Source organism: Chiroxiphia lanceolata, chromosome 13, assembly GCF_009829145.1.
Source record: "Chiroxiphia lanceolata isolate bChiLan1 chromosome 13, bChiLan1.pri, whole genome shotgun sequence".
NCBI lineage: Eukaryota > Metazoa > Chordata > Aves > Passeriformes > Pipridae > Chiroxiphia > Chiroxiphia lanceolata.
The window spans coordinates 10477634-10502863 of record NC_045649.1 but is presented as its reverse complement, the minus strand read 5'-3'; the positions used below and the strand labels follow the sequence as shown (position 1 = coordinate 10502863).

The window sequence follows — 25230 nt, the reverse complement described above, 5'->3', positions numbered from 1 at the left end:
TAGGTGACAGAGGGAGACAGGAGGTGTCCAAAGGAGAAACACCGAGCACCCCAGAAAGACAAGACAATGACTGATCACTGCCCAGGCTGCTGCAGAGCGTGGTCTGTACTGCCCTGAGAACGAGCTGCAGTTTAGCCACGAGAGATTGTTCTTTTCTGAGGAAAAAAACCAAAGCATTCCCCTGTGTCCTGGGGTGCTGGGGAGGAGGGGGCTGGGGCCAGGGCCAGCCTCGTGTGGTGCAGCCCCTCACACAGGCCCCGCTCTGCCGGCCCTGCCCGCGGCCTCTGCCCATGCCGGCAGCGCTGCCCGCTGCTCGCCACGGCTGTCCCCTGCCTTCTGCCATCCCCGGCCATCTGTGTCCCCTCCGCGGGGGCTGCTCTGCCACACAGCACCATTGTCACTGCCTTGCCCACACTTGGCCCTGCACGGGGAGGTGGGTGCCCGCCATCCCCCGGCTTCAGCCTCCTCTCTGCAGCAAGGCCGATATGATGCTGTGGGGTCTTTTGGGGCGTCTCTTTTGATTTTGTAAATCAAAACTTTTCGTTTTGTTTTCGGAAGCGGGTTAGTTCCTTGCTGGATGAGGGAGCCAAGCTGCCCTGCAGGGTGGGCCGGTGGCTGGGGCAGAGGCAGCAGCCTTGGCGGGGGCTCGGGTACTGCTCAGCCTGCGGCAGCCTCGCCTTGCGGGAATTTGGCCACCCTGCCACATCTGCGTGGGTGTCACAGCTGCCCTGTGAGAAACGTCACGCTTCAGTCCTGGTTCTGAGGGCTTTAGGGATGTCAACGCCCCCGGGGAAAGTGATGCCGTGAAAGCATTTTCGCTATTTTACCCACACTTGGCTCTTACTGCTTTGTTTGTCTTTACAGCACAGTGCAGTCAACCTGCTCCAGCAGGTTGGAGAGGCAATGCTGAGTGTTACCGAGCTGTGGGAGAATGTACAGATTAGGTTTTCTGGATTTTGCTCCTCTTAATGGTTCCAAACACTTTGGCATTTAAAGCCCTGTATGGCACTGATGGTGACCTCAAGAAGCAGGGACTAGAGAGAGTGCATGATAGGACTTTGTGTGTGAGAAACCCTGCCAAAAGAGGCATCACCTCTTGAAAAAACCTTTAGCTCCAAAATCTTTTAGTATCAACTAAAATCTTGCTTTGAACTTAAAATATTATCTATGCCTTCAGTTTTATGTGACTGGAAGAGGTACCTGGCCCCCAGTGTGATCCTTCCCTCACAATAAATGAGCGAGCAAACAAGCCCTCCAAGCTGCGCCTGGTGAAGCTGTGTCCCTGAGGTGCTGGGCTCTTCTTCCCCCGGCCTTTAATTTAAAGGAGAGGGAGAGAGAAAAAACACCTTTTTTTTCCTGGTTGGAAGCAATGCAATAAATAAGTGCATCTTCTTCCAGTTGCAATTTATAGGCACTGTTCCTCAAGAAATTGGCTTCTATGCATGAAAACTATAAAGTACACATGCCATTTGCAAAAGATACTGTGACTCCTGTACATTTTCTGGTTTATTCACAAGGTGTCTCAGTGTAAGCCTGCAAATGAGAGAGGGTTAAGGAGGTGTGCAAATGAGCTCAGCTAATGCTTTTGTAATGGTGCGAAATGGTCAAGAGCTTCCATTAGCCTCAGGTAGCAGAAACAATTTGGATTGCTAAGGGGAAAGACAGTTTCACCCAAAGTAGGACCCAGAAACATTTGTCTTCAGGAGGGTCTCGTGGCTTAAGACTTGATCAACTATTGCATAATTTGTAATATACATGCAATGTTATTACATATTATTACAGTGTATATACTCAAGCACTTAAACACTGAAACCTGGAAGATGAGGCCTTGACTGATATCAGAATGAGATCTCATGTACAGACAGTGGAAGAAGAAGTGGGTAGACTGAAAGGAGAAGGTGGGCAACATCTGACTGTGTCAGAGCCAGTGGATGCAGTGCATGAGCATAATTAGTTTTGCCTCTCTCCATAGCTGGTCTGATAATGTCTGTGACGTTTGCTCGCTCATTTATTGTCAGTTAAGTGCAGAGTCATCCCTGCCCTCCATTTTTCATTTCACAGAGTAATTCCAGTTCTTGATGCATTACATCAAAGTATATACCAACCTCCTTTGCTTTCTAGGAACTGCCAGAAAACTGCATCTTCTTTTTGTGCTACGCTGCAAATGTGTAGCAACACAAGCATTCTCTTGACTTCAAGTAGTTAAATGTTCGCATATGTCAGGCACTAGGATCAGAGCCTTAGGTAATATGGATAACTTAGATAATACTGGATAACTTGGCTGTGCATCATTAGTCAATGCACCAAGCTTTGGGAGAGGGAAAAACTCAAACAAACCTACCCCCAAACCTCGAAATATGCTTGTGCATGAGAGAGAAATCTGGAGGGAGATCAGTGGAAAAAAGAGTCAACATGTCTACAGCTCATTTAAGCTGCTGAAAAAAGTTGTTTCTTTTGGTTTGTTTGTTTGTATGGGTTTTTTGTCAAAAAATATTATTGAAAATAGAAATACAAAATTAGAGAAGAACCATTGAGGAATCCAGAATATCCCCATGGCATGTGAAACCCCTCTGGAACAGAGAAGAAGTAGGTGCTGGAAAAAATATATATTCAAAGCAATGCGGACACATGTAAGCATCAGAACTGCAAATTGGGCCTGAAAAAATTACTTTCTCCACAGAGCTGTGTATGGTTCCTTTTCTGAGACCTATTGGTACGTGCTTTTCAGGCAGAGCTCCCCAGCTCAGCTGTGTGCTACTCTACCCATAAGGGTGTTGAACAAATATTTTGTATCCAAGAGAGACTCATTAATGTCTTTCAAACCGGATGTAAGTTTCTCATTATTCTTCAGCATAGGTCTAGTAATGGGAACCTCCTCTAGAGATGCCCTACACAGATGTCTTTAGGCAATGTTGATGGCATGAAGCAGGAATTGTTTTCACTGAAAGATTTATGACCTTATAACCTTTCCAAGCCTAGGCAGTGCATGTGGACTGAGAAAGCAGCAAGGGGTTTCTGACTGCTGCACTATTCTCTAATCCTGACTAACCCAGAGAAATCATTTTGGTCTAAATTTTTGCTGTTCTGGGTCCTCAGTATGAGGAATGAAATGTCAGGGGTTTTTCAAAGGTACTGAATGTTTCTGACTGCTATTTGAATTGAAGGGTTTGAGTCCTTATTAAAAAAAAAAAAGCTACCACCAGCCACCCACCCCTTTCCACCCCCACCCTCCCCAAGCCCATGGATCTTAATTTAGGGCTCCCCAAATCAGAAGCCACTTTGAAAGACATGCAGAAGCACAGAACAGCCGATAGATTTCCATATCCTGCAGGGTTTTGGCATGAATCCCCTTCTTTGGTTCCAGGCAGAAAAATACAAAGAGATGTCTGTGAATAGGACCTCACTGGGTGTCCAACCCTCTGAGTGAAATTTCCTGTGCAGAGGATGGTCTCGGCCTACATTTTCTAGTTATTATATAGAATTTGTTTCCTGCTAAGATAGAAAAAAAAAATGTATAAAACCATAAAACCTTCAGTGAATTCCCACCTTATAGAGCTACTTCAAGCTGTACAGGCAGAATTTGTACTGGAAGAGTTGACATTGAATAGGGTAGTTAAAGGGAGACACCAAAGCTCAGCAGAGACATCCTTTAAAAATTATTTGTCTTGTCTGCAATATTTTGTAAGTTGATCCGAATCAGATTTTTGAGTAATACCATTAAAGTCAACAACCAACACCCAGGATGAATCTAGCTCCTGAAGTGCCATTCAGGCTCCTTGAGAGACACACCTCCCAATGACTCCTTTAGCAGTCATTAAACCAATTATCGTCCCAGTCTATTTCCAACAATTATCATCATAGACTTTTTGGGTTTAATCAGCTTTTTAATTGACCTGTGAATAAGACAGGAGATACAAAATCCTCCCCTGATACTTCAGGTGTAACTATTATACATTTAGCATTGCTGTGCATATGAAATAATTTACACCATAATACTGACCTGGGGCTGGGATGTAAACAATATTCCCATAAATTAAGGGTAAAAACAAATTAAAGACAGTAAAGGAGAAGAAAAGGAAGTTGTAATCCATAAGTAGAATGCCACCATGATTGGTGTTATTGCTTCTGGGTCTTCCTTGGCCAGCAAATTTTGGGGCTGGAAAAAGATTTTTTTTTTCCTAAAACTGTGTGCAAAGCACAGAATAAATTGTAAGTGATACAAAAAGTTTCAACCGTCTCGTAAGTGCTACGATTATTGAATTGAGTTGCAGAAATGTCTTCAGACAATTGCTTAGGACTTTAAAAAAAGAAATCAGCCATTTAGGCATATGTCCCAACTAACTTTTTTAATGCCACTTGCCTCGGTACAGCACTGCAAAGTGGCCTGAATGCAGCAATTTGCGGGATTTGGCACTGCGAGCCCCGCAAGCACTTAGCAAAAGCAATTGTGTAGCTCTATTGAAAATCCCGCATATCATGCTGTGGGGAGCCAGCACTTTTTATCTGTCGGCACTGTTGGTGACAAATATTAAAATAAAAAGTATGACACTATAGGTGCTTCAAAATTCAAACTGCAAGTTTCCTACTGCGGGACTTCTAACCATGTAATAAAGTGCAGGGAAGAAAGCAGAGTTCAGACCCCATGCTGTAATAAAGGCAAGGAAATCTTAAGTGTTCAAATACATAATTCATTCTCTTCTGAGACTTTCTACCAGGTTTCTCCCAGTAAAGATTTTAATTTGTGCCTAGCTGATACAATCTTTAATTTCTCTTTTGCCTCCAGAGACAGCTGGGAGAGCACTGGGGCAGCCCTGCTCTTTGCAGTGGGTGAAAGCAAATGGTCATGTCGGGTCAGGGAGCTCCCCTGCAGCTGGCAAGGGTGACACGGCCCCGCAGGGCCAGCCCAGCACAGGAGGAGGAAACCCACGGCTGCTGCTTGCTGTGAAAGTGCCTGCAAAAAAATCACCACGCCAGTCAGTGAGCTTTGTTTGTTTTAAATAGGAGCACTTTGCTCCTTAAATAATACCTTACTTCAAGCATCTCAAAGCGCATCTCACTGGCTGAGCCTCATCTTTCTGTGGAAAGGTAAGACTCTGTTCTCACCTCTCCTTTTGCTGTTTCTTGCTGACTTGAAGACTCTGCTGCCATTTTGTCACACAATTTTCAAAAATAGAATTTGAAACAAGTGACTTTAACATTTTTTTGTTAGCTGTGATCTTGAGCAATTATTTCTTTTTTGTATAACTACTTTTACCTGTACTTTAATAACATTTTATGTAAAGAACAGTGCAATAATGACAAGGAGGAAGAAACTAATAAGAAATTAGAGACACCTTTGTGTGTGGAGGTACACATAAGCAACAAGTTACTGAGAAGTTACTGACATTATAAATAAGCAAATGTATCCCTGCTGAAAGTCCAGTGGAATCACTCCATTTATACCAGGGATAAATTTGGCTCAATTGTGAGAAGAATGTGTGCATCTCACTCTGCAGTGGTCACTTGACCTAAATTGTGTATATTGATCTGTGTGCTCCCCCGGTGTTAGCATGCCAAATTGACTGGATTACATATTCAGATGTAAAACTACAGGAAAATTGGCTTTGACCTATTTACAGTTTCTAATCCAGCCTCTTAAATCTAGTTATTTTCTTTCTAAGCCCTCGTCTTTTTTCATTCCTTCTCTAAAGCCTTCTTAGGGACAGACATCCATCTTATCCCAAAACATGATCCCTGGTATATCAACACTTTGGCATTCAATGCTTTAAAGACAGTTTTCTTAGCTGTGGTTTGGTCTAGACAGGGTTATTCAGGCAGCAATGTTTGTAATCATGGGATCTGTGCACTTGTGCTGTATTTCCTAGGATGAAATCCAGAGACAGTTTGCGAGTTCAATCTTTAAAACATTTTTATTTTAATAATTATTTTTTTTATGAAACGGTAAGAAAAATTGTGCCCCTGTAGATCTTGCTGAGAAGGCTCCTATGGATGTTGGGGAAGCCAGAGCTTTGGCCTGCAGGTACAGGCAGTGCCTATGATAGGGGAGATCATGTTTCCATTCAGGTCTCCAGCAGCAGAGGACAGTGGATCAGCAGCTGCAGCAAGGTCCTAGGCACAGGCTCCTGCCCTATTCCCTGGGGTAGCACAGTAGGGCTATCAAATGGCAGAACTGGGTGCCACCAAAGCAGGGTCTGGCCCTGTAAACAGACTTTCTTTACAATGCCAGCTGCTCTGAGGCAGTGCTTGTCCTCAGACCCTGTGCCTAGGCTTGCTCATTCAAGAAAATATTAACATTATTCCATGCTGCTTTTTAACAGCTCCTCAGGGTTGGGAGAGTTAGCTCTGATCCCTTACTGCAAGAAAGACTACTAATTAGGTGCGTGAGCCTGGTGCAGCTGGGTCGAAATGTGTTAAAACAAACAATTAAAAATTAAATAAAAATGGAGCACCCTCTGCCTACTTCAGTTTAGGGGAAAGGTCTCTCTGACTCTACCTGCTCTGAGGCTACATTGAGGCTCTTTGACTCTGCTCTGAGACTTGCTGACACTACTGATTCAACACTGTATCAAGACACTCCAACTGTGATCTGAGACCTGGAGCAGAGAGGGAGCATCTTGACACAGTGTCAAAACAGTAGTCAAGAGCGCATGGACGCAGCACTGAAAGGCTTTTGTCTCCCAAATGAAAAGGAGCTGGATTATTTTCATCTTTTTTCCTTTTTTTTTTTTTCCTTTTTTTTTTTATTAATGGTGGCTTTCTCTTAAATAAAAAACCTCACAGTTTATTTGCAGGAAGAAAGGATGACATGTTTCCTCCCCCCCGCCTTTTTGTTTGATAAAGCAAAGTGACAGACAATGGCTTCACTATACAATGCACTTCACTAAAGCTTTGCTTTACTTCTTCAGCTTTGGAGAAGTAAAAGACTATATTTGAAAATTATTCCAGCTCAGGAGCCAAAAGGGGTTAATCCTTTCATGACACTGAACATCAATCATCTGTATTTTTGTGTGGTTTTGTGTTTGTTTTATATTTTGGAATTGTCTCTTTGTACAATAAAATTCATTTGATCTGACTAATAATTTTGGATATAGCATTGCTCATCACTCTGCCTACAGAATTAAAGCTATGGCTTTTGATAAGAATGCCTATGAATTCAGATATCTGAGTGTTGACCAATGTTCAACAGAAGAAATTAGTTCAATTGTCAGAATGTGGTGATGCCTGCTGAGACAGGTTTCTTTTCTGCAGATGAGATGGTCTTAATGTTACATGGACTGTGACTTTATAACAGGTTAAATTCATTTATTTAAAAAATGAGAATATAGTTGAATTTATGTTTCCTTGTGGGGGTCACAGGTACCAAGGAATTAGCAAAACCATCTACTGAATGTTTTATAGATGGTAGTGTTTTTGCTGAATGTTAAATGAAAACAATCCATTAAAATAAAAAATGAAAATTCTTTTTGTTTCCTTTTCCTCTTGGGCCTTCCCAAAAGGAGGTCGACACCGACCCAGTTTGAAAAATACTTACCTAAGCCAATCACTGCCCAGCATGTATTCCCTTGAGCAACTTGAGTGGGCACGATGCCATCTGAACAGATGGGCATTACTGTAGGCAACCAAGAGACCATGCATGTGAATCAAGTATGGGTGTTTACAGCATCATTTCCCTGATGAGAATGTCAAAATGGCAGCCCAGTCCGAGCCTTTGGCTCAGTTCGATTGCATTTCACTAATTCAGCTCTAAAATGGACAACTTCATGAAATAAATTATTAATGTTATGTTGGGTGGTCATGATTTTGCTTCATAGACCTGGACAGAGTAAGTGGGTAATGGACTTGCTGAAAATAACATGCCTGACTCCTGCCTGGAGCAGGAAGGCTTGTTCTTTTGTCAAATCAGGGCAAAGGAGCCCCCACGTCTGTGTGAAGTATAACATAACACACAGGCAGGCACACCCATGCTACAGATGTATTCCAAACTGAAAGAAACAATTTCACAGTTTTTTAGGAAAGCACCTTATTTCAGTCAAAAAAAGGGGATTTATATGCATGATGTATTTGAATAATATACCAGTGCCAGGTCAGCTCCTCAAAGGTGCACATATTAAACTAGGATTTCATTGCTGTCCTGAGGTGAGATGCACATAAGTGGTGCAACATTTTGAGCCCAGCACTCGGTGGAACTCCTGTATCTGTTGAATGAAGTGATTTCTACTGAATTATGGTTGGAAGTTCTCTACCCTCTGTTACAAAGAGAACTTTAAGTACAGAAATGAAGACTGGAATTTGAATATTAAATCAGCAACTTTATTTACTTTAACAAAAAAGGCTATATGTATCCTGGAAGCTTGAGTTAAAGTATGTGTCTCAAATACTGCTATTATTTTATTTTTCTTTTGGTGATTGGTTGTATTTTCTTTGCACCAGCTTCTGTGTGATTGTGTAATTCTACATTGTGTAATATTAATTTGGTAATCTGCACAACTTTTTGCTTTCTTAAGGGTGTAGTCAGCCTGAATTTGAAGAACTGGCAAGCTGAACCATCAGTATCAGGTATGAAATATTTGAATACATATTTCTTTCAGGACTAATGTAATATCAATAATGGCTAAAACTCCCAGTGTTTTACATTTGAATTATTTGTTTCTGGTTTGGTTTGGTTTTTTTTTAAATAATCTAATTTCTGCTTGGGAGATTTCTAGGAAGCATCTACTGAGTGTTATAGGTAGTCCTATCCTGTAGCTGGGGAATTCAGGAAAGAAAAGCAAAAACAGCTTTTCAAAAACATAAGATTACAATGAAAATAAAAATAGTGATTTTCTAACACTTGTTTGGAACACAGAGTATCTGGAGTGTGTCTCTTTCTGTATGCAAAATATTTCACATTTTTCCTTTCTTATTTCAAGCTATCAAAATCAACCTTTTCATTCGTCTTCTATAATGTGTTATGATGACTCCGACTTCCGCCATTAGACTTGCTAAAATGCTCTGATACCTTCTTTTTCATTTTCTAGGGAGCTTAATGTTTATTTTCTTGCTCAATGTCATGGTAACAGAAACACTTCCTTTATATTATAGCTAAGTTTGTGTTTTAAATACAAGCAGGGCAGGTTGGAGACTGCTGCATATCCCTTGTGGAAAGACAGCACTAGCTTTCTGGGTGCCAGCACATACTCCCAGCTGTTGCTGTTGCTCCAGGGTCACAGATGCAGCTCACACTGAATCGGTTAAAAATGCAGTAGCTATGCTTGGGGACACAAGCTCAAATTTTCAGGGCCTGATTATTCTGTTGGTTTCATATGTGCAATTCCCACTGAAGTCGGCAGAAGCAGTACATGCAAACCTGACAGACTAATTTGGAGCCCAGAACTGCAAAGGATGTAATCATACATTTGATTTCTGTGAGTACTTAAGTATAATTCTCACCCATCTCCATGATATTAGGATTTACCATAACTTTTAAGGATTTTGATGGAGCCAAAAATATTAGGTTACTTCTGATATTTTATTTTCGATGATCAAGAGAAGAAAAAGAGATCTGAAGTGTATCAGCTTATAGTGGACAAGCCCAGAAAGAAAAATGTGTTCTACAATGGTCTTAAAACTGAGCTAAGAGCAACACAATGTCTGGCATATTATGTATGGGAAAGAAATGTGAGACCCCGAGGGATGAAGGCAAACTAATCAGAGGAATAGCTAATGGCCTAGATGGAGAACAGAGAACAACCTGTTTCTTATGGAGCCCTTTCTGTTCAGAGGGCTGTTGGACCCTGAGCCCAAAGTCTGTATGATTTTATCCAAAACGGGGCAAATTGAAGGCACATTTTTTCATGTCTATTTATTTTATTCCTTTATCAGAAACAGACAATGTCTTCCACACAGGGAACACAGACAAGCATTGGGGCTGGACCACCGCTGTCACATCTGCACAGGCTTCTACAAAATTACTTATGCCTGCACTCCCACAGCACACCAGGAATAATATTGCCGGTCTGGTTTGCCTGCTGACTGATCAGCATCTCAGGGCAAATAAAATTGTCAAGTAAAATGAATTTGGCACCTGGATCATTAAAAGATGATCTGAGAAGGTCACCAGTAAGGTCTAAGCAAGCTGCCACTTATTCCAATAAACAAACGGAGACCAAAGACACCTTTAATGTGATGCTCCCAGTGTCAGTATTAACTCTCTTTCTCATCTGTTTTCAGAGTAATGGGACTGAGAAAGCCGAGAAAGAAAGTGGAGGCCGGAATGATGCTGATTACACTGGAAGGTGTGACAGTTGGTTTAACTAGTGGAGAACAGAATTACAGGCATCCACAGGAACTGAAGGAGCCTTACAATAAAAAGGCAGGGCAGGAAGGGCAGTCTGCAAAATGGAGAACACGAAGGTCTGCTGTGCCCTCTCTCTTGAAGCCTACAGCTTTGGGAAAAGCTGAAGATACAGACTTAGGAATCCTGAATTTCTTTGGCATCCCCAAATACACTAATTAATATTTGCAGGAGGTGAAAAGTGCTGTTTGTACTGTTAGGAGGTATTAATGATCAATTTTCAAACTGTTTGTATCATTTTCCTGTGGTGACAGCAGAGGACTATGCCATTGAAATAATCTAGAAGTTTCTAACCTGTAACAGTAAAAGAATGGTTAGTCGAAGGCCAAGGGTATTTAAGGCTCATGAATACAAAGGTGGACACAGTACTACAGGGCCTCAAGGATGAGGGGTATTTAAAGGTATTTAAAGATTTATTGATTTACATTTTCTGGGGTCTGGAAGAACTTCATTTGCATTGCTTTTTTGAAGTACCTGGCCAGTGAAACACTGTGCCCCTTATGAGGTGAAGTTCCGGCATCAAATACTTAAACATTAGAATAGATGCTGTAAATGTCAACTGTGTGAAAGAGAAAGATGGTTCTCTGAGAATTCTGGATGGCATGAATGCAGAGGAGGGGTTTGAAAGATGGCGGTGAGGGTACTTGGATTAGGAGAGGAGAAGCATAAGCCAGGAGTGGAAAACATTGGAAAGAGAGCAGTAAGGGAGAAAGAAAGCAATAACTTGGTAGGGCCAGAGGTAGAGTGGGTGGGGAGTGAGATTGCTGACCCCGGATTCAGAAGTGATAAAAAAAGTTTGCTATGTTCCCATAGTCTATGCAGGACAATTCTTAGCATGTTTTGCAATATTTTTAATGTTGAATGAAATCAAGAAGATGAGCAGAGCAGACAGTCTGCATTCTTAGGGAGAGCAGTAAATGAAATACAGCAAAAAAGGACAGTGTGATTTTTAACTTAGTGAAGTGAAAGTAATGGTGGGATGTCCAGAAAGAAGTGTCAGAGATACAGAGGCAGACAGGGAAAGGGGACATGGGGAATCGATAAAATAAATATGCTGCATTGTCTTGAGAAGCGTTAAGTTGCCTTGATAACTAGTGTGGATGAAGAGGAAAATACAGAAAAATATGAGTAGACTGATGTGTTGTGGGAGATTACTGGAATAAAAACGGGGGTCAGTCAGAATGAAAATAAGAGGTTTGCTTTGGACAGAAATGAAGGATTTATGTTATAAAGACTGATGGAGGAAAACAAACTTGGTGAGGAGACCTCTTGGTAAGGTAGAGTCAGTAGAAGCTTTCATAGTCAAGGGAGGGACAATGTTTACTGTGAAAAACAATTAGCCACAAATTAGCTTTTGGGGACTTTGGCAGTTAGGTATTAAAATCAGGTCCTAGTTGTGTGTCTATACACACACACACACACACACATATATGTGAGTATATATATGTATATACTCATGCCAAGGCTGTCCCTGAGCCCTGGTGGTGCTTCCATGTAAACCCCATGGCCTCAAAGTAGCAAGGAGGCTGTTCTGTGATGGGAGTTGCCCTCTGCATGTGTTTTGTACAGTATCTATTCTGGCTCATCCAGTGATTTTAGGTTCCTGTTAGAGGCTTTTTCCTACAGGGAGAACTACATGAGGCAGATGTTTGCAGCGACACAAAACAGCCTTTCAAAAGAGGTTGCATTTTTTTCAGTCAACCCAAATATGTTCCTGTGTGAGAATGGCAGCACAAACCAGCTGATGATGTGTACAGGCTTGTAGTGTGAATTTCTAGTGCATATATATATTCTTCTTCAGTGAGGGACAGCTGGTTCTTACTGTTGTGTCCAGGTGTGTGTGTTGCATGCTGGCCCTGCTCTTTGCAGAGGTTTTGATTCTCTGTTGTAGGTAGCTTGTGTTTTGTCATTGGCCTTTCACTGCATCTCTGAGGTAATTCTGCTCAACTCTGGACAGGCCTTGATAACACGGTGGTAGCCTGCAATTGCACTGGACTGATTATACTGGGCAGTCTTTTGTCACTCTCAAGGCAACTGAATGTGTGGGACAGGTCAGTAGGAATTCATCCAGATTTATTAGTGCACACACACTACACAGCTCTTGGTGTCTGCACTGGAGACTTTGTGGAAACAATATTTGTGGAGACAAGTTTTATGGAAACAAATTTCAGGTGGAATTTGCTTTTGGTTTGCATCTTATTGTGTATAAAAAGAAAAACGAGGAATTTGATAAATTAATTACAAACCAACAGTCCAATGGGTTATTAGTTTGCTTTTTTTAAAAAAAAAATACACTACACCTGCTGCTAAACAGCTGTTGCAAAACTCTCATGGTCTCTATCAGGGAAAAACCTTCACCAGCGTAGAACTGGGTGAGGAATCACAGAATCATAGAATAGGCTGAGTGGGAAGGGACCCTCAAGGATCATCGAGTCCAACTCCTGGCCCAAGAATCCTACCATGTGCCTAAGAGTGTTGTCCAAAGAAAGTGGAGCTGAATTTCTTCACTCAGCTCACATGCATACCAGAATTCAGGTCTTCAGCTGCTTTTCCCCCTTCTCTTCATAAGATCCATTGCATCACATGCAGAGTGTTATAGCTGTGTGCTTTAGGTTATTCTCAAGCAGTACAGAAATGTAGCATCTTGTCTTTAAATCTTTTTCTGTATGCTCTCATGTTTGTTATTTGTTACTTATTTTTAAATTCCAACTGAATCAATATTGTATATTATTAATTTTGGGGAAAGCATCATGATTCAGGAGAGGCCTGATGCAGGGATCTTGCTCACACTGAGGATTGCTTCTTCAGGAGATCAGAAGTGTTGATAATGGACAGTTTTTGATGCTCCCTGAAACAGAAATGCTGGTGGAATTGTTCCACTTTGAGGCTTTTGAGATCTATTAAAAGTACTTCTTTGCGGTTACTTCTTAAATTCTGTAAACACTTGTTGCTCAAAAGAGTGCCTTCCCCTGTCTCTGGTGGATTTTGTTTCCCCTTCTTGTAGTGATACACCAACAATGATTTTGTTATGTATGAGGAAGTAACATTTCACAACAAAACCAGCTGTACATAGTCCTTAGATTCCTGATTCTCTCTTCTTTGAATGTTCAAGACTCATTTAACGGGCTTCCTGTTACAGCTGTTCCCAAAACTTTTTTTACAGTGGCCCTGCTTATTTTCATACTTCAAAATAGTTCTGTTGAATTTCTGTAACCCATTTTGGTCAATGAGAAATGCTTGCACTTCAGCAGGTCTGCTGCAAATGCTAACTTCTCTGAAGCAGAAGTATGTCCTTTCTCCTACTTAACTGGGGGACCTCCTGACCCTACACTGAGCAGCCCTTTTTTCTCTCCAAAGCTGGAATCTCCACAGTAAGAGCTGGTGAACACAGGTAGTTTTAGATTGGGTTTTTTGTTTGTTTGTTTTGCAGTGGGTTTGTCTGTTTGTGGATTTGAGGGGAGGGAGCGTTGATTGGTTTAGGGTTTTTGCCCAATGTTAATTAAACAACTCTGTTTCTTTTGGGCTAAAAAGTGTAGTGAAGTATAATGAAGTGTAGTGAAAAGTGTAGTGTATCTGTTATTAGAATGTAAGTTTTAGTGCTGTTTTAATTCTGAATAGCTGTACAACTTTGCTGGCATGCTATACTATCTGTGAAGAAAACCAAGAGTATTTTAAGTCCAGAAGACAAGCTGAAAGTGTGATGCTTCCCCATTAAACATAAATTAATGGGTGGAGAATGAACCAAATATTATTTTCTTTTTCCTGATAATAACCCTGACTCCTTTTAAAAGTAACTTTTTAATTAATTTTCATTGGAACTTGTGGCGGGACTGTTTAATGGACACTCAATGGTACTTTGATTCCTCCTTGTATAGTATTATAACTACACTTTTTTTCTGGCTCTGTGTTGCCTGTTTGCCCTTCAGGCTACACAGATTATAAAATGAGATTTCTCTGCTTCTGGCCACTGATCTGCAGTCTCTTTTCTGTCCTCTAATCTGCTGTTCTTTAGTACTTTGATTCCTTATGTTCTTGGGTGGCCTTTCTTATCCCTCTCTTTTGGATTTAGTGTTTTCTCTAGTTTTTCCGAGGCTGCTTTCTCAATGTTCATTGTCTGTTTGGCATCAGCATGATCTGTAGCTTCGCTCTTTCTTCCTTTCATCCTTCACAAGATCTCTGCTGCATATGGTGGCCACCTTTCTTTAAAACTGCTTTAGCAAAAGCTCTTTCAAAAACTTAAGCAATCTACCATCTACCTTCTTGCCTGTTCTTATCTTCACTGTTCCCTCCCCACTATGCTCCTAGTTTGAGATCTGTCAACTCTGCATGATTAAATCAGTGTAAATAGGCTTGGCAAACAGTTTTGGGTTCTTATATGTTGGCTCTCCCTGGGTCCTCAGATTTTTTTCCCCTCCCTCTCTCTGCTAGAAAACCTGCTCTTTTCTCTCTCTCGGCACCATCTCTTGAGCACTGTCTCTTTCTCTCCTTTTTCTGTCTTTGTCTGTTGTCTCCAGGGCCTCCACTGTCACATCATACAGTTCTTCCATCATATCTGGCATTTCTGACCTGATCTTCCTCTCTAGCTTGCTGCATTTTCTCATTAGTTACAGGCGTCCCCTGTTTCTGCCTGACTTTTTTTTTTTTTAAAGTTATTTCCTACAGCTTTTCTAATTTTTTTTTTCCTTGTGACTTTTAAAAATGTCCTCTAACAACTAAAGCAAACTGGTGGGGTTTTTGTGTTAGCTTGCTTGCTTTCTTCCTTTTTTGTTTTGCATATTGACTTCCTGGAGAAAAATCTTCAGACCATCCCATTTGTAGAGCTTAACACCAGTACCATCTGGATTTCTAAAACTACTGAGGAAGGTTGAGGTAGCACGTTACCCTGCCTTTGTGATTTGAGAGTTAACGTGTTAAAGCTATCTAATGGCCATCATCATGCAAGCTTTAGGTCTTTTAATATGGCCTGTACTAAGTATGCTTCACTAACAGTTTATGCTGTTAGCGTGGTGCCCTGAGCTTCCAGTTGCACAGCTTTAGCAACCTTCACTTACTGACATTGTCTTTCCTAAGGCCAAGTTTCCCAGGAGACTTTTCTCATGTGACACAGTCTTCTGTAAACTAGAGCGCTGAAATGTCTTAGCAAAATTAGTTCATCAGGCTTTAGTACTGGGTGACCTCACTGTGAAACAGCCTCTAAAATATATTTTATGTGTCCAGATTGTCTAGGTAATTCCATTACTATCATTCTCATGGTAGCTGAGCAGGTAGATTGCCTTATTATCACAGTGCCTGAATTAAATTCCGGCTAATTTAGTAGATGGTAAACTCTGCTGGTTATATGGGTTCCATGTAATTCTTCACTTCCATAAACTTCTCTCTGTTTCAAATGTGAACTTCTTCTAGAGAAATATAATTCTCTTTCTTATTGTTAACACCTTCATTTTTTAAGTCATGCACACAAAATATATGTAAATGTAGGTGATTATTTGGTGTACTGTTGTAAAAGTAGGAGAGCTTTTTTTTTCGTAAAAACTCTTTGCATTAATGTTTCACTCCTTTGACAATGCCATCTGTATTGGGACAGTTAAGACTGATTAGGATTGACAGGGATGAAAATAAGACAATCTTCTTGGTGCTCTTTTGTAAGGGGAGACTATATTTAACTAATAGCTTGTTCACTAATTGCATGTATTAATTTCTCAGAAGTTGCTGTCTATAGCAGGTGTACATTCCTTTCACAAGTAGTACAGTTTTTTAATATTAAAATAATTCTATTAATTTACCAAAAGAAATAAAAAGAGGAAATAAATGGTTTAACTGCCTATTGTCACATGCAAAATCCTTGATTTCTTAAAAGAACCATGTAGAGAGGAAGCATTTTAATTTAATCTTACTGAGTTCTGTTAAGCAGCAAAGAACCACTACTTTTGTGGCACAGAAGTCCACAGATCTGGCTCTGTGGTGAGTATCTCCCATGGAGATCTTGCTGAAGGTTGGAAAAGCTCACACACTGAATCAGTAGGACCCAATTATTAGCTTTTTTTCGTCCCCCATCCCAATGTGTGTGCATGTGCACACCGTTGCAGCCGCAGTCACTGGTCGTACACACACTCCTGGCTGAAAGGAGTGCTGAAGCTTTCTAATTTAGAGAGTCTGTTTCTTGTGGTGATTATGGTTTATGCTTAAAAAATTATCAGCTTTCACTGTAATGTATGACTGTAGAACACACAGCTGTTACTGCGTTTTCAAACAAGGTATTTTCAGCAGCAACTGTTGCTTCTGTAAGTATTCAAACATTCATGAAACCCCCCAAACAAATAAATCCCTTCTTCCCCAGGCTAAACAGAAAGAATGTGGGCATAATCACCTTTTCCATTTCACACAGTCATTCAACAGTAGAGGCTTGAGTCATTCCTGAAATTGATTTCTGGGCAGAGCTGGATCCTTTTTTGGAGGGGATCTGCAACAAAGAGGTGTATGGGCTTTGTGAAGTACCCTTCTAGATTTTTTTTGTCATTGGTTTTGTGTGTGTGTGTGTGGTTATCCCGACATATTTAAGGCCACTCTGGTTTTGTCAAATACATGGGGGGACGGTTGTTGTTTTGGTTGGTTTTAGGGTTGTTTGTTTGTTTGTTTGGGGGTTTTAATTGTTTTTATTTCTTTCACTTTGAGTGAATACGATTCTACTAAATGTGCTTGATGTCAAATGAAAACATTGCTAGGTATATCTTAACATCTCTAAGCATGTCAAAAGTTATTAATAATCTGGGTTGACAAAAAACAGGATCTTCAGTTACTCAAAAGAAAGTAGCTTAGAAACCACTATGCAACTTGGTGGCGAGCAACACTTCTTTTTGTCTTTAATCTCTCTCAGAAAAATTGAATGTAGTTCAGCACTGCTACTGTTACCAAAACCTGCCTGGTTTAAGGCATAGGATGATGCCTCTCAAACAGTACCCCTGCTACTGAGTTTATTATTCAGAAGATCCTAGATTACAGAGTGCTTTGTGGTTATGGTAACGAACTATGATTTGGGGCATTTGGCTTGCTTCTGTTGCAGTTTTTCAATAAGACCTTAAATGGACAGTTAAACTGTTTCTCAAGCTTTAACAAGCATCTGCAGTAGTTTGGCATATGAACAGCTTTAAGGCAGTCTTCCGTGCTTCTAGCTACATATCCCTGTCTTTTTTGTGCATTGTCTTGCTTTAGATTTGAATTTTTTTATTTATCTCTATTTGCTGGCTCATAGGAAATGTTTCAGTCCTTTGAGAATGGTAGGGAAGATGTTTTGAGAGATTACTGGAATTAAAGCATTTTATCACTCACCTTAATTGCAAAATACTTAAATTTGACATTGCACTTCCCTAAGCATTATACCCAATTTGTAATCTAGTGTAGGTGTATGTTCCTCATTAAATGACTTCTGATTAATATGGAGGTGGGAGTGACTTGTAGGTCATTGCTGGAAAGTGTTACAGCCCATTACAGGTGTGCAGTGCTGGCTGATCACGAGCTCTTCATTGTACTGGTAATTCCAACATTTGCTGAAGAATTTTGTAGGCTTCCTGCTTTGTATGTTCTTGTTTGTTATTCTGCCAAAGGTTTTATAGATAAGTGCAGAAACTCACAGCTGAACTCCAGTTTCTGTGTCGTGTTTGTGGGGCTGTGTTTAAAGCAAACTAGCAGCAGTAGAAACCTCTGCTGGGTCCCCAGCGGTGGTGATATCCCAGCCTTTGGGAGTCAGGTAGCAAAGCTCAGACTGCCTGGTGTCTGTACATTAGTGGGGTAGTGCAGTGATGGTTTAGCTGTCCACTGGAAGGTTTGTCTTTCATTGGTGCTGCTTCAGAGGAAGGTGCTTTGCACGTGTCTGAATTGAGCTTCAAGTTTGGAATGACTCGCCTCCTAAGGAACGTTGGAAGGATCACGTTGCACCGTAGCAGAGTGACAGCCAAAGGGACTCCCTGAGGTATTTTCTTAAGTAATATAGCAGTTAGCATGCTCTCCTTGTTTGTGTAGGGGGATGTGTGTGTGAAGCAGCTGAAACACCATTTCCACAGGTCTTGCTCTTCCCTAGTTGCCTTACTCAGCCTTGTCGGCAGCAGTGAATGGCTGCTAGTGGAAAGTAAAGCAAACTGTGCGTTGCTGTGTATGGTGAGTGCAGAGATATCTGCACAGTACTCACTAAGTTCAGCTTTGCTCTTTATCACATCCCAAGTAACTGGACTTATAATTCAGAGCCATATATCATAATTTACATTATCTGTTCGCGTTCTGCTGCTAATTCACTGAAGTGATAGACAGTATAACACTAGCACCTACACTGAAGAGTGTAATGTTTCTAATGCAAAGACTGAGGGAGAGCATTTGAAGTTAAACATAACTTGTTTTTATTGTATGAAGCTAGTTTTTATTGTGTGGTTTTCTTAGTTTATTTCACCTTTTATCAATTTCTTTTCAATAAAAATTACAAAGTTAAGTTAGTTCAGGTCCGACAATGTCTCTTAAGTTGGTTAGACAGAAAGTAGATATAAATATGCTTATTTTTTTTATGCGCCCTGTAATAGAGGTTATAAAGTATTATTTTCAGTCTTATCTTTTTAAGCTTTCAAGAAAGGACTTAAAGTTGTATTAATTTTAAAGGACATGGTATGGTAGATGAACTTTTCAAGTGAGAGGAAGATAGCTTTTACTGTAATTCCTTTGATAATCCTTAATAATGGAGTAACACATAAAAGTCTCCCAGCTAAATGAACAAACCTTCCTTAAAGTTACAAAACATTTCTTTAGAAGAACATTTACTAACTCTTACGTAAACTCTAAAATTTCTATTCTTTATATTGAGTGTCTGCTTTGAGCTTGACTCAGTTTTTGATCCTTTACCTTTCTTCGTCCTCTTTGCTTAAGATTTTACGCTGTGTTTTTTATCTGTACTTCTGGTATTCTGTGATCTCTGATTGTTTTATGTTTTCAGGACTCTAGAAGTTTTAGAATATTTCTTTAAGATCAGCTTTATTCTCACTGCTATCTGTCCACACACTTTTTTCTTAGTTTGAAAGAATTCTGTGTTTCAAGGTAGAATTTTCTTTGCAGCATTTTCTTTTTGCTAATTAATATGAAGAAATTTGTGAAGTGTTTCTGTTCTTAACATTTAAGATCATGGCAAATGGTGACAAATGGGTAAAGAACAAAGTCTGGATTAAAAAAACATAACAAAACAAAAAAAACAAACCCAAATAATATCACCCTCTATAAATACAGCCTTCTAAAATGGAAATTGACTTTCTGAAAATAATGTTGAAATTTTTTTAATTTTTCCATTATCCTTTGGAAAAAAAAAACCCAAAATAAAATTTAATTTGACTCTACCATGTTATGATAATGAGCCACCAAATTTCTTAAACTAGGTAGGGAAAGGTCACATGTGGTGCCAGATTTGAGAAGTCATGGTTTTGGTTCTTAAGATGTTACTTTTCCTTGTGCTGTTTGAAACTCCTTTTGAATATAAATGAGGACACTGGCTGTTAGAACTCTTGATACGTCTTTGCACAGTAAGGGTCTTGTGTGCTGCTGGCATGAATGGCATGAGAGGCTCTCGGGCTAAGGTGGCTTAAGTCACTTTATGCATTAACAGAACTGAGTAATTCAGCTGTGTGAACCCATATACAGGGTGTCCTTCATCTATGACAGAAGCAGCTGAGCTCCAGCTATAAAGTAAATGACTTTGATATTTGATGCCTAACTGGCCTGTGAAGTCGACAGGGCAGGTGTTCCAGAGTGTAAGTGGTGGCTGAAAAGCTGTGAGATTTACCTGGTAGAAAGCCTAACTAGAAATGCAAAAGTAATATGTTTTTCCTTAACTAGTAAAGCAGCAGGCTGACTGTCTGTAGTAAAGGTGTTCATTTAACACTAGCCAAAATTGGAAGTTTGCCCCCTTCCCTTTTATGGAAAAGCGTTAGTTTCTTAACATGTGGGAACCACAGTATGAAATGCTACTGACTACTGCTTATGCTAGTTTTCTAGAAATTAGAAGTTCCTACTGGGGATAGTCCCAGGTAGTGTCAAGTATGAGGTTTCTGTTCAAACAACTGCTGAGGCAGTGTTCAAAGTGATGTAGTAGTATGGTCAAGATCGATCTTTTGTTCTTTAGTTTATGTGTGCAACAGCTTTCCACAGCTTCCTGAGCACTTTGTACATGTTCTTTATTCTTAAGAAATCTGATTTGCTCCTATATTGCAGTAAAGCCTCATACCCAAATAATTCTTCCCAAAACAGGAAGCTCTTATTTTACATTCCTCACTGGAGGAATGTTATGGGCTAATGCCATGTGGTTTTCTTCTGAAGATCTTTTCAGGTTCTGTTCAGGCTCTGCCTGACATGGCCAGTGTTGGCATTTCTGCTACCAGGTGCTAATGTATACTCAAATATTGACTTCCCACCAACCAGAGAGAGGTTCTGGACCTCCAAGTTAAAGCACTCTCTATGTACCCAAGTTACACTTTAAATTGAGCTGGAAATAGCCACCAGTATAGCCTGAAGTATGGTACGAATTCTTTCTGTATGCAGCACTAAGACTGAAAGTAATGTCTGTGGCAAAGGGGGCCCTACAATGATTTGAGGCATTCCTGTTGAATTCATGTTGCTTTTCCTTTTTTCCTTCTTTTTAACACAGATTAAGTTAATGAGTTTCAGATAGGGAAATTACAGGGCTTGAGGAGGGCTTTTTGGTTTGCTTTTTTTTTTTTAATGAACATAGTCCAACACCCAGTAGAGTCTACTGGGGCCTAGGTGGCACTGACTTTCAGTCGTATTCAGCCTTACTCAAGGACATTGATCCCAACAAATTATTCCATGTACAAAGACAAATTTTGTGTCAGCACAGACTCTATAAGTGCTACGTTAGAGAGGAGGGACCATTACGGTTACTTTCTGAACCTGCAATGTCATTCAAGGGGTTCAGAAGACACTGACACAGAGCAGTCACTTTGAAAGGGCATCTAAATCCTGATAATGCTCCCTGGTCCTTCCTGCAAAAACAAATTAGGAATAGAGATGCCCAGTTCTATCTGAATGCCATTAGAAGCCTTTCAGGAACAGTCCAGAACTGGGACCAAGTGCTGTTTATTTTTCTCTTGCTTCAGATGTATCAAATCTTTCATCCTAAAACCTTGCTGAGCTATATAATTATTTAAACTAGTCTGTGAAATAGAAGTGAAAATCTTAGCAAGCTGACTGTCTCCAGCCCTTCCAGCTCACCCACACTGACCAGTCTGGCATTGCTCCAAGAGCAGCTACAATTCATAAACTTTAAGAAGCATTAAACACATTGATCACGTTAACCGAGAGAATAAAAGTTGCTGCCTTCTACCATTAGGTTCAGAAAAGGCAATCAATAGGGTTCTTTGGGACTATCATTTTGTAGTAGTGGAGAAATTTAATTTCAGACATCAGTTTATAACCTCTACCCAACTGTTCTACAATTTTCCATATGCTTTATTTGAATGCCACCCATCAGAAGCTGCCCAAGGCAAGGATGTCCTTTGCCTTTGACTTTTTCCTTTCCTTCCTCTGTTCAATGCATTTGCAGTAGCTGTTACTCGGGGTACACCCAACCATAGCGTGGAGCAGAGAACTGTTCCTCCCAGGGCCACAGTTTTCATGACTCAGTAAATACAGCTGAAACTACTTGCTAAAGAACCCGCATCCCCAGGGAGCCCTGCAGGTGAGTGCTGTGGTTTTTTTGAGGGAGGTTCCCCCTATATGTCAGAAGTGACTGTGTATGAGGTTGCTCCCTAACTCAGTCTTGCTGTTTGAGATCACAAACATACAACACTCCAGCATGAGAATGAAGGCTCACTCTTGATTACACTTCTGTCTTGTTAATCAGGTAAGTAATCTTCGATAAGGAAGAGTGGCCACAGCTGATGGCAGAACACTTTCACCTGGTTTCAGCATTCACTGAGGACATAAGAATATATACATGTGTAATGAGTTACACATTCAGACCAAAGGTCCTGCCTGGTCAGGAGTTAGTAGGCAGTGGGAGATGCTTGGGGGGATACATAAAGGCAATATGTATTTCCTTTTGTTTGCTTTCCCGCAGTTTACATTTCATGGATTGTGGTATATTATGTCTAGCTAATATTTTAAAGCCAGCAGAATTTTGACTGGTTTTGATGTATACATCACCAAAGGAAAGAGGACACCAGAAGGTACCGTTTCAAGCGCTGCAATTTTACAGGTCAGTGACTCCTTCTGAGGAGATTAAAGTGTCTCTGTGTACAATTCTCGCTCAATTTAACCAGGTTAACAGTACTATATTTGCAATCTCTTTTAGATAACTTCATGATCCTCTGTAATGGCATCTCTTTTTTTTTTTAACATAGTTTCAGCCCACTGGTAAATGTTGATGATTGTCCTTGAAAGAGCTGTCAAAACTACCCAGAGCATTCTGCTGCATGTGGAGGGATTGCAAATCAGCTTGAGGTTAAGATATGGTTTTCATTTCTTTTATATCCTCTAGGTTTTGTGAAGGTGTTTTTGGAGAAATTGATTTAGAAGCTACGTTGGTTGCTCTCTGGCTGTCTCACTGGTTACTTTCAGCTGGGAGAAAGTCTTTTTTTGTGTGTGCACTGGTGTTGAACACCTGAAGCCCTGAGCAACACTTTTGCCCTGTGTGCTAACACAATGCCAAGAAAACACAGTTGTAAATTTACAGGGTAGCTGTGATTCTGTGATACCTCTGAGGATAGATTTTAAAGGGCTAAATATCTGTCTGTGAATTAAGAGTACAGGACATAGCTGTTTTTCTCAGTCCAACTGGGATGTTTTGTGAGTTTATTGCCTGTAACAACAAAAACTATGGAAAGTCATAGGTGAAGCCAGATTGAACACGAACCTGTTGGAAGCAATCTACAGAATCAATATCACTGGTGACAGTTTTGTCAACTGTGGGGTGCCTGTATCTGTATCCTGCTTTACTAAATAATCGATCTATTGACTGCTGCTTTAGACTTGCTCTGTATTCAAGGCACCATGCTTGTGCCTGGGATATAATTAGTGTCTGGTATTTGGATGAATATGAGCGGAAATATATGGATTAGGACTTTTCCCTTCCTTTTGTAAGAAGGGTAAAGGAAGCATTTTTTTAAAAATCTGTTGAATGCTTGCACTGAAACATATTTAACTTCTTGTTAGCTCAAAGATGCTGTATCTTTTGTGATTCCCACTGTCTCAAGACTACCAAATAGAACCATATTTATTTAAGAAAAAGGATAGACAAATCTGGCTGTAAATACAAACAAATATTAATACTTTTAGGATTGACTTGTTTCAATGTACTGTATGTATACACTTTGAAATTTCTACACTTTTCAGAATTACCTTGGAAGTGACTGTGTTACTTGAGTGACTCATAACACAGAGAAAACATGCAGATTTTCTTTGCTTACAAGAGAATGCAGGAGGAGAAACCGACTTCATGGAGGTTTTTTTTAATTCTTTTTTTTTTTTATTTTTCCCCTGTAACCAAGTTGTTTTTTTTTAAAAAACCCAATGAGGTTTAAAATAGATTTAATTCTTTCATAATTTCTTTATGAAGTAAAGAATTCCTATAAGATTTATTTGTCACAGACATTCCTTTAGCTTTTGTATTAGAATCTGAAGGGGTCTGGAGCAGAGTATGAAAGCTGGAAAATTAAAGAATTGGTGCCAGCATGAGCATAACAAAAATGAAGACTGAGTATACCAAAGGGAATAAATGATTCAAAAATCTGAATTCTGTGGATTTCTTTGACTTGTATCTGTGCATAACATATCTAAGCACATCTTTGGGTAATATTTGAGACAGAAGTATTTGTTAAAGTCTTAAATTTGAAACTGTATCACCTGTAAATCAAGCAGGAAAACCAGGGAAGAATAGCCTTAACATACTTTAAAAATTTTCAGTTATGAATCAAATAGATAACAGAACTTAAAACCTGTCAGGCCTTCCTTATAGATATCCTAGAGCATTGAAATTGTCTCTGCGGATATTTTGCAGAATTCATTCAATACCCTTGTATAAACTGCCATGTTTCTTAGGTAATCATCTAACTCTAAATGAGAAATGTCCAAACCTCATCTTTTTGTACAGTCTGTATGGACTGTGTTTTACTTTGAATAGTGAAGAACTCAAGCTAAAAGTCACAAATGGAAAGAAAAATATATAAAAATAGCTGACAAGGTTTCATAGGAAAACAATGACAGTTTAATTTATAGGTCGCAGTCAGGTCTTTACCCCTCTTCCCCCCCCCCCCGCTCATTTTTTGGGTAATTTCTTGATTGTCAGGGGTTTTTTTCCTGGTATTTTTTCATGCCTTTCCTCTATCACTTTTGACTTAGCTCCCCTTGCTGAAGGCAGAGTTAACTCATACTCTAAATTGTTCTGAGTTGGATTTTTGAGATAACTAGGATAGTCTCTCTGACTTTTCCAGAGCTGCTATTAGTTCTCTGTGGTGCTTCTCCAAATCCCACATGCTTAAGCAAGGGAGGATCTTTACCAATGGCTTTTTTTTAATTAAAGAAGTTGGTGAGTACAGTATATGTATGCCCTTTAATTTTTTTTATTGCCTGGTTATAAATTTAGACTGAATGGTGAATGAAGCACTTCAGAAGTTTGTATGGCTCTATAAATTAAAATCAAAATTTCTTTCAAGGCATGGAGAATGCAGTGATGGACATCAGTTTTGTGTTTGAAAAGAGTTTACATCTGTTAGTAAATTTAAATAATGAGTAAAATGGTTTTTAAATGGTAGAGTGTGAGGGCATATCCTTTACATAATTACTTTAAATGCTTTTTTATAGCTTCAGGATTTATATTGGTAATCACATTGCTACCTGACAGTCTGCATGCTGTAATC

At 39.9% G+C, this 25230-nt stretch overlaps 1 long non-coding RNA gene across 1 annotated transcript; it reads left to right on the top strand.

The window, feature by feature from the left end:
- Positions 1 to 317: 317 nt before the first annotated feature.
- Positions 318 to 10603, top strand: LOC116793616. The gene is made up of 4 exons (XR_004359537.1): positions 318 to 433; positions 4784 to 5085; positions 8505 to 8556; positions 10210 to 10603. It is a non-coding gene; the product is annotated as an uncharacterized LOC116793616 (long non-coding RNA).
- The last annotated feature ends 14627 nt before the right edge of the window (positions 10604 to 25230 follow it).